The sequence below is a fragment of the Pseudopipra pipra genome, chromosome 2 (genome assembly GCF_036250125.1).
Source record: "Pseudopipra pipra isolate bDixPip1 chromosome 2, bDixPip1.hap1, whole genome shotgun sequence".
NCBI classification, from domain to species: domain Eukaryota; kingdom Metazoa; phylum Chordata; class Aves; order Passeriformes; family Pipridae; genus Pseudopipra; species Pseudopipra pipra.
In genome coordinates this window covers 20,072,600-20,080,974 of record NC_087550.1, presented here as the reverse complement: position 1 = coordinate 20,080,974, position 8,375 = coordinate 20,072,600, and the positions used below count along the sequence as shown (strand labels likewise).

At 37.3% G+C, this 8,375-nt stretch overlaps 1 long non-coding RNA gene across 1 annotated transcript in view; it reads left to right on the top strand.

Moving 5' to 3' along the window:
* The first annotated feature begins 948 nt into the window (after positions 1-948).
* The window catches only part of LOC135406648 (uncharacterized), a 74,198-nt gene continuing 66,771 nt past the window's right edge, over positions 949-8,375 (top strand). Inside the window, exon 1 of the long non-coding RNA XR_010426397.1 lies at positions 949-1,053. This is a non-coding gene — a long non-coding RNA (uncharacterized LOC135406648). The remainder of the gene's footprint in view (positions 1,054-8,375) is intronic.

The window sequence follows — 8,375 nt, the reverse complement described above, 5'->3', positions numbered from 1 at the left end:
TGTGAAGCTATTTTATTGGTACATGTAATTTCTTTAAAGGACCAAGAATAAGCCTAGAATTGGCAAAGTTTGTTGCTATCAGGAGACTTCAGAACAGGATATCTCCTTCCATTTTTCAGGGCAAGGTCTTGCAGTCAAAAGTTGTTTGTGCTGGCTTGTGACGTGGTGTGGGGGGGTATTTCCTGATTTCCTCTTGCTAGTACTGCTCTAGCAGTAACACCTGCAGAAGAAGAGGTTGGTGGCTCCTTTTACCACTCCAATTACCCCTTCCAGGTCTGTGCATTTGTAAGCTGGTGCTGAGGAACTTGAATTGCTGATGCTCTGTCTGCTCAAGGGAAGAAAAAAGAAAAAAAGATGCCTTTCATAACTACAGGTGTTGGTTTGGCTGTTATAGCCTTCATTTGGAGAAACTTTTAAATTTTCTCCCCAAGTTTCATGCAAGAGACATGTGGTTGTGATTTTCTTCCAGAATGAAAGAAAAGAAAGGGAGTAGGAGGCACTTCCCAGAAATATTATCATTAACTATAAGTTACAAAAGAAAAACAGAAGCAAGTCCCCTTGTACTGTCTAACAAAAGCACTTTATACTTGCCAGAGCCACTACTATTAAAGTCATTTACATTGACTTGCTAAAGCAAGGTAGTTATGTCATCAAAAGCTCAGTTAGGTTGCTGTACCTACATCTAAATAAATGGTGTTGACAATGTAGGAATACTGCCAAAAATTCTATCCCTAACCAACATTGCTACATGGACAGGAATTTTCCTAAGTTGACCTGTACTGACTCTCCTATATGCATATTCATGTGTTGTATATTCATTTATTTATCTACCCCCATTTTTATATAAATGTATAATAGTTTTGTCAAAAAACCAGATTCCCAAGCTGCTGCTTTGCGAGTTGAATAACAGAATTTACCTTTTTTTTTTTTTTTTTTTTTTTTAAGGTTAACAATACCTCTTTGCCTTCAGTTTGCCTCAATTGGCTTAATCTTATCCAGAAGTTAAAACACTGGCCTCTACAAATGAAGATAAAGCAGGAATCATTTGTGGGAGTAAGTGAAGCATCATTTATCTTAGGAAGCCTTGATATGCATTTGAAAGTGTCTATTAGCTTACAGAAGGAGCCCAAGTAATCTTTTAATGGCCAATGCGTGATGTACCTCCTTTCAACTAACTTTTCCATTAATTCAATGGATGTAGAAAATGAGACCTTGAGCTAATGCCAAACTCATTTAACTGGAGGGAGTCCCACCAGCTTCCTGTGCTCTGCTGTTGTGGGTGATGTGGACTTCTCCAAAGTGAGTCATAAGCGGGCCCTGTTCTTCAGGATTTAGTGCCTGTTCAAATATCCAGTGCTATCCCTCATGCAGGAAAGAGGCCCATCTCTGCAAGCCTCCAGTTTTTCCTCTGAGGGAACCAAGCAGTCAATAGCCTTTCTGTCATTCGGACCAGCTTTCTCCTGAAGTTACTGAAAGTCTACTTATTCCTGATTCATTGTAGCGCTGGTAGTAGATCCAGCAGCCAGATGAAAGCTGTCTCTGAGCTTTGGGGTCACAGCAGGTCTCTATTGACTAGCAAAAAACATTTTGAGTGTTTGGTCTCTGTTTCATTTACTGGTTTGAAGTCTGTGGTGCTTTGTATTTTCTCACAAGGTGTGACAGTCACTCATGAATGACTTTTATATCTTCTTGTGCCAGAAACCATGCAGCACCTTGTTTTGTGAGCTTAAAAGCCTTTGCAGCAAGAGTCTTTACAATCCTTTATGCTGTAGCTGTGAACATTGTGAATTTAGGAACGTTTTGTTCAAAGGCCAGGGCATATGCTAACTCCAGAGAGACTGGGTTTAAAAGCACAGTGTTTGTTACACCAGACACTGAAAGGAATTCTGTGGCTCTCATGGGATTTTGTGTAAGTTCATTTTTATCAGATTTCAGAAATACCTGCTAACATTTCCTACTATGTTAGCCTTAGATTCTGAGAATGAATTTACTTTCTCTTGCTTTTTTCTTGATAGAAGACCTGTAGCTCAGAGAATGAGGGGAACAGCACAAGTGATGAACAGAAAATTTATAAACAGAAAATCAGTCCAAGCTATTTTAATCAATTGATGATGAAATTATCTATAGATGTGTATTTTCACTATTAGACCAGTTTTATATATGGCTCAATAATATTCATCATAGAAAATCTGTTATGTTCCCTGTTTTCGGCTGCTAAATAAATTACTAGGGGATTTTTTTTTGTTATTCAGAGAGATCTGTACTACACAGGGATGTCTGGGTTCTACTGTTACCAAGTAGTCTTTTTTGTCCCTTTGCATCCAGTGTAGATGTGCGTTTCTGAAATTTGAAAGAGTTTGATCCCATGTCTTTTGTTTAAGTACTTCTGCAGGCTAAAAAAGATGTTTTTACTTCTGTTAGTGTATTTTTTACCTTCTTCAAAACTTAATTATAGGAATAATTGTGTCCCCTCCTTTTCAATCACCCTAGCTGTCTGTGGGGGTCTGTGATCTTGTAATATTCTTAGAGATTTGAAATGAGTTCTTAGTGAAAAATCACTGTTTTGCTGGAGGACCAGGACTGTCCCAGAGTTCCTGAGAATTAAAGAGAAAACAAAGCTTTTCTGTTCTCTGGCTGTGAGAAAAAAAAACAAATTCCTTTGTCCTCTGGTGAAGGTGGTGAAATTCAGTTTTGTGCTGATCATGGAGTGGTTCCTCTGGATGCTGGTTTCTTTGCAGTGGCAAGGGTGAGGGATGCATCTGGCAAACCCTGGCCTTCTCCCCACTCCTCCTGAATTTGTGTGAAAAACCCACAAGAGAGTATCATCTGAGGCACAGTGGTGCTAAAGTTGTAGAGCCCATCACTGCTTCCAGGAACTTGCTTGGTCTCAATCAAAGGTGCTGAAGGATGATAAAGGTGGTGGATGCTGCTGAGACAAGCTGAGCTGGGCCACACAGGGAGACCTAGGAGATGACTCTCAAAAGATCAAGGCTGTACTTAGTAGAAATTTTATACATGTCAAGCTTGTTAGTGATCAGCAAATGGAGTTAAGTGACATCCTGTGAGCTTGTTGGATGGTATGTATAAATTCCTTGAATTACATATTAATTTTAGGATTAGACAATTGAACCATGAAAACCAACTTCGCTGAACCATGTTTTCTCAGCCATATGGGCTCTGGTGGGCAATTTTAAAGTAACTATTATAAATAATAATTTCTGCTATTCAGTTCCTTTTACAATGTGGAAAGCTGTAAAAACTAATTTCTGACTTTATTTAATAATCCTTCCTCCTCTCCTTTTTTTTTTTTTTTTAAATGGAGAACTCAGTTTTAATCATAAATCACAAAGAGAGAAAATATGTCTCTTCAAAAAAATTCTGTTTTAGAATAAGGTAGAAACTTAAGCTTGATCTTCACAACAGACACTTTCAATATATTTTAAATGGCTTGAAAACAACATTTGGTTTCTAAATGCATGATGTTGAAATATACTGAGAGCTGATTAAAATGCTTTCAAAGAAAAGTTGCTTGACAAACCTACTACATTGGCCAGAGTCTTTGTGAAATATACATTGTAATGTTTTGATAAAATGGGCTTTGAGGTACGACACATTATCTTCCTGTCAGTGGTCAGAAATCTGAATAAACTGCAATGGATTACACAGTTCAAGTGAATGAATACATAAAACAAGTTCTTAGCTTGCAACCTCTGGCTATTTGATATTCAATTATAACTGCAAAAGCAGAAGTGAAAAGTCTGGACCTGCATGTGATTTTAGGTATACATACATAACTAGATATTTTGGATTACCTAAATATATATCTATATCTATATATATAGCCTGCTATTTTGCATTTTTCTGTGAACTACTATATACATGCTTTGTTCTCTCTCTTCCTGAAGTCAGTTATAATCCATAGCAAGTAGCTGTGGGCAGGGTTATAAAAAATCCAATTTATGATAGAATTTCTCGGTAATACTGACATAAAATATCTTAGAATGTTTTAGAGAGAGGATTTTTTTAGCAGCAATATATTTGACTGAATACATATGATATGAAGGATACTGTGTATTCAGTCATGAGGTGGCAGGTTATCATATTATATTCAGAGGCAAAAGAAGGGCAATATTTTTGATTGCTAATTATTGTCATTAGCCGGCTTAACCAAGGGGAATGCATTGGCCATAAAACCCCACAAAAGTAGAACTCAAGTGGTTTGTTCATGTCACCAAGAATTCCAAGATAAATGCTGTAAAAGGGATCAGCCATCATGTATTATATATCTACAGACAGTGTACATTTTTCTCCCACTGTTCTTCAGGACTGAGACTTCTCTAGATGACAGTTATGGAAAGTCTGAAGTGTCTGGAATGTGCAAAAATAGAAAGTTCTGAATGCACTTAATAAAAGTTTAATTTGTGAGTTATATGAGCATAGAAATAACTACTGATGTGTGAAACCCAAAGGTGCATCAGTTCAGTCAAAGTTTTATGTATGAACTTTTTACAGATTTCATTCTTTCTTACGGTGTAGGCTTTATATCTCTTTCATTCCTCTTTCCTTAACCTGTTCTTCCACTTTTTTTAATGCCTAAGTAAATCTGCTTGTTCACAGCAAATATGAAACCTTTTTCTTGTTAGTGTTTCGAACACTAAAAAGTTTATCTTTTATACCAGTATGCTCTGGTGGTATGGCAAGTAATGTGTTTCATTAGCCTTTTTTTCCTTTTGTTTTGTTTTCTTTCTTTCTTTCCTGTTATGGACTCTGGGAAGGGTGTGCTGTGCAGATCTTATGTCTTTCTCTGACTCCATTGCTTTATTTCTGAAGTAGTTCTTTCCCAGACTTTGATTTTGCTTTGCAGGACTTTATCACAGGAGTTTTGCAGGCCTGCCAGGACTCAGCAGGAACTTCCTATGAGTTTTGGCTTGTTTTGCTGTTATAGTAGGGAAATACTATCAATGACTGTTCAACCCCAAGTCTTGATGATCAGTGTGAGACTCTTAATGATTTGCAAAGCTTAAATAAAAAATGTTGATGTAAACATTACTCTGTGGTTTGTGTGGTTCCCTAATTTCTCTCAAAGGCTCACACATCAGTGACCATTTTTTATAGACAAGCAGAACCAAATCTTGGTAAGTAGCAGTAAGCAAGTACTGTAGAGGAAAGTGAGGGATTATGATTACAGCAGTATTCTGAAGAAAAGTAGCAAGTGAATGGACCTGAGTAAAAAAACCTCCAGAATATTAAAATGGGCGGTTTTGCCTTTTTTTTTTTTTTTTTTGGTCTGGATACTAAAGTCCTTTTGCATAGTTTGTGTGTTATTTGCCTTTAGAGATAGGAAGGGATTGTGAATAGCTTGTTTGTATCAGCTAAAGGTAACTATTATTTCTAAGCTCAACAGGAAACATTTTCTTGTTTTATCTTCAAGTTGTGATTGAAGAGCCATAGACAGAGCTGCTATTTGCTAAAAGTACGGTGTATTAGCTCTGGTAACGGCAGCAAATCACCTCTTAAGAGATGTAATTTCTCCTTTGGTTGGAGCTGAGTTTGATGTTTGCCCTGGTGTAAATCAGGAGTAACTTACAGAAGCTCGTCTGTTAGCACTGAATATGAAAGCAGAACAAGGGAAGTAAGATCTGTGTTTGCTGGATCTGAGGAAGTAATTCCATGACCTCTGGTACTATTTATTTCTTGTCAGATTTCATTATAATTGGTCAAGACAGTGTTGGGACAGTGCTGTTCTGCTGTTCAAAGTCACGCTTGTCTCAGATCATGACTGACTCTATCTATTTACGTGTGTAAGCACCAGTGTCCCTTGGGACTCTTCAGTCTTCCCTGCTAACTGTACCTTAAGAAAAACCATATCAGCTCTTAAAAACTGTAGGACTTGCTCTAGACCCAGGGCCTAATTCCACTCCAGTGCAAGTGTTGCCTGGCCTAACTCCCATGATGTAAAAGGCGGTATGCTCACCAGGTAGGCTGTACTACTTTGATGAAGTTAAAAATTAAGGCAGAAAGTAGGAAGTCAGATTTTGTGTGGGGACTAACAAGATATGGGAAGTGCTGGCAGATATGTGAAAAGATGAGAAGTCAGACCCAGAAGAAATTGATGTTGGAAGAGGTGGTGAAAGATAAGAAATCCATCATCCCCTCACTACAGGAGCCCGAGAAAGCAGTAGAAGGGCTTCCATTGAGAAGGTGGCTGAACTGTGGACCTCTGTGCTGCCTCGATGGACATAATGACTGAGACCTAGATGATGTGAGGAAGAGGTGGATAAGAAAGAATGGGTGGTTACTAGCCCGGGGTGGTGGATCCTTCTATTTCCTTCCCTAGAACAGGTGCCAGCAGTAGGTGCCTTGAGACATGATGGCTGCTAACTCAGCATTCAGAGATTTTCTTTCCTCATGCAACTAGAAGATTATGACGCCTTTCATGGTATGTTATGTTATATGCAGGGACTTACAAATCTTTTCATTTATGTCTCCTTTATGGCTGTAAGATTTTTCATGTGTAGTATAGGAAACAATGCATAAACACACAGTTTGAAAGAGGCTCCATCTCTCCTTGGTTTCCTCTGCTTATTGTGCTCTTTCTAGTCTCAGTTGCCTGTCTTGAACTCTGCATGTCAGCTGGACTGGGAAAGAAGGCATTTGAAACTGTGAAAAAAACCAAATGAAGTATTAAGAGTTAGGAGGAGAAAGAAGTCAGAGAATCCATTCATGCTTCTTGAAAAAATACAAGGCAAGGAAATTTATGGAATGAAAAAAAGGCTACTGTGTATTCTTGATGTATTGTGTCAAGGGAAAAATAACTAAAGTCACTTTCACACTACTTCAAGAAGTGGAGTCAGGGATGACTGGCACAAAATAACTAAAGCTATTTATGTAAAAAATTCATCTTGATTTTACAACAAATAGCACTGGGAAATTGGTAAGGTAGAGGGGCAGCTTTGAGGTGTACTTGAACTTTTCTAATATTTTTGGAGTATTACTTGATTATTTTTCCCTATCTGTGATTGATAGAAAAAAACTCTGAAGCATAAGAATTATTTGGTAGAATGGCTTCTAAAGGTCTGATAAAAACAGTAACCCTGTAACTAACTCTGTGATTGTTCAGACTGTCGGCTTTTGATGTGATGAAAATTTGTTCCTTTACAATTATCTTTCTCTGCTTTGACTTTACTTTGTTTACTTGCTATACTAGTTTCTGGACTTGCTGACAGTGATGGTTGAAGAAGATCTTCGCCATACTGTGAGCACCTCTTTACTGGCATGGAGAAAGATTTTCCTGGGATAATACTGAGTCAAAGCAAATTGTTCTAACACTAGTTCTCTTTCTTTCTTTCTTTCTTTCTTTCTTTCTTTCTTTCTTTCTTTCTTTCTTTCTTTCTTTCTTTCTTTCTTTCTTTCTTTCTTTCTTTCTTTCTTTCTTTCTTTCTTTCTTTCTTTCTTTCTTTCTTTCTTTCTTTCTTTCTTTCTTTCTTTCTTTCTTTCTTTCTTTCTTTCTTTTTTGCTTTCTTTCTTGCTTTCTTGCTTTCTTGCTTTCTTGCTTTCTTGCTTTCTTGCTTTCTTGCTTTCTTGCTTTCTTGCTTTCTTGCTTTCTTTCTTGCTTTCTTTCTTGCTTTCTTTCTTGCTTTCTTTCTTGCTTTCTTTCTTGCTTTCTTTCTTTCTTGCTTGCTTTCTTTCTTGCTTTCTTTCTTGCTTTCTTTCTTGCTTTCTTGCTTTCTTGCTTTCTTTCTTTCTTTCTTTCTTTCTTGCTTTCTTGCTTTCTTTCTTTCTTTCTTTCTTTCTTTCTTTCTTTCTTGCTTTCTTGCTTTCTTGCTTTCTTTCTTGCTTGCTTTCTTGCTTTCTTGCTTTCTTGCTTTCTTTCTTTCTTGCTTGCTTTCTTGCTTTCTTTCTTGCTTTCTTTCTTGCTTTCTTTCTTGCTTTCTTGCTTTCTTGCTTTCTGTAATTTTTTTCCTTAACCTAGGACTTTTGATGGAGTGCACTTTAGGTTCGTTTTATTCCATCTACATTTCTGATTTTGTTTTTGATGTCTGGAGAGAGCTATGATAATTAAATACAGTCCAAGTAATTCTTCTAGCTACACTGCAAGATTTTTTTTTCAGTGCATTGTAGATCTAGTATTAACACTCTGTCTGAGGACTTTCATCTAAAATCCTCTCTGTTCCAAGGACAGTTATGTTGAATATAAGCTGCTGAATACTGGCTTCCTCTGTTGAAATGGAAGATTTTTCTGTGTGCTGATGGACTGGACTTATGTTTGTTTGAAAGCTTGTTCTTTTTCCTGTTCTTTAAGGCCTGACTAGACATGTTAAATTCTGCAATCTTTGCTGCTTTGATCATTCACAAGGGAAGCCCTTGGGCAAGAA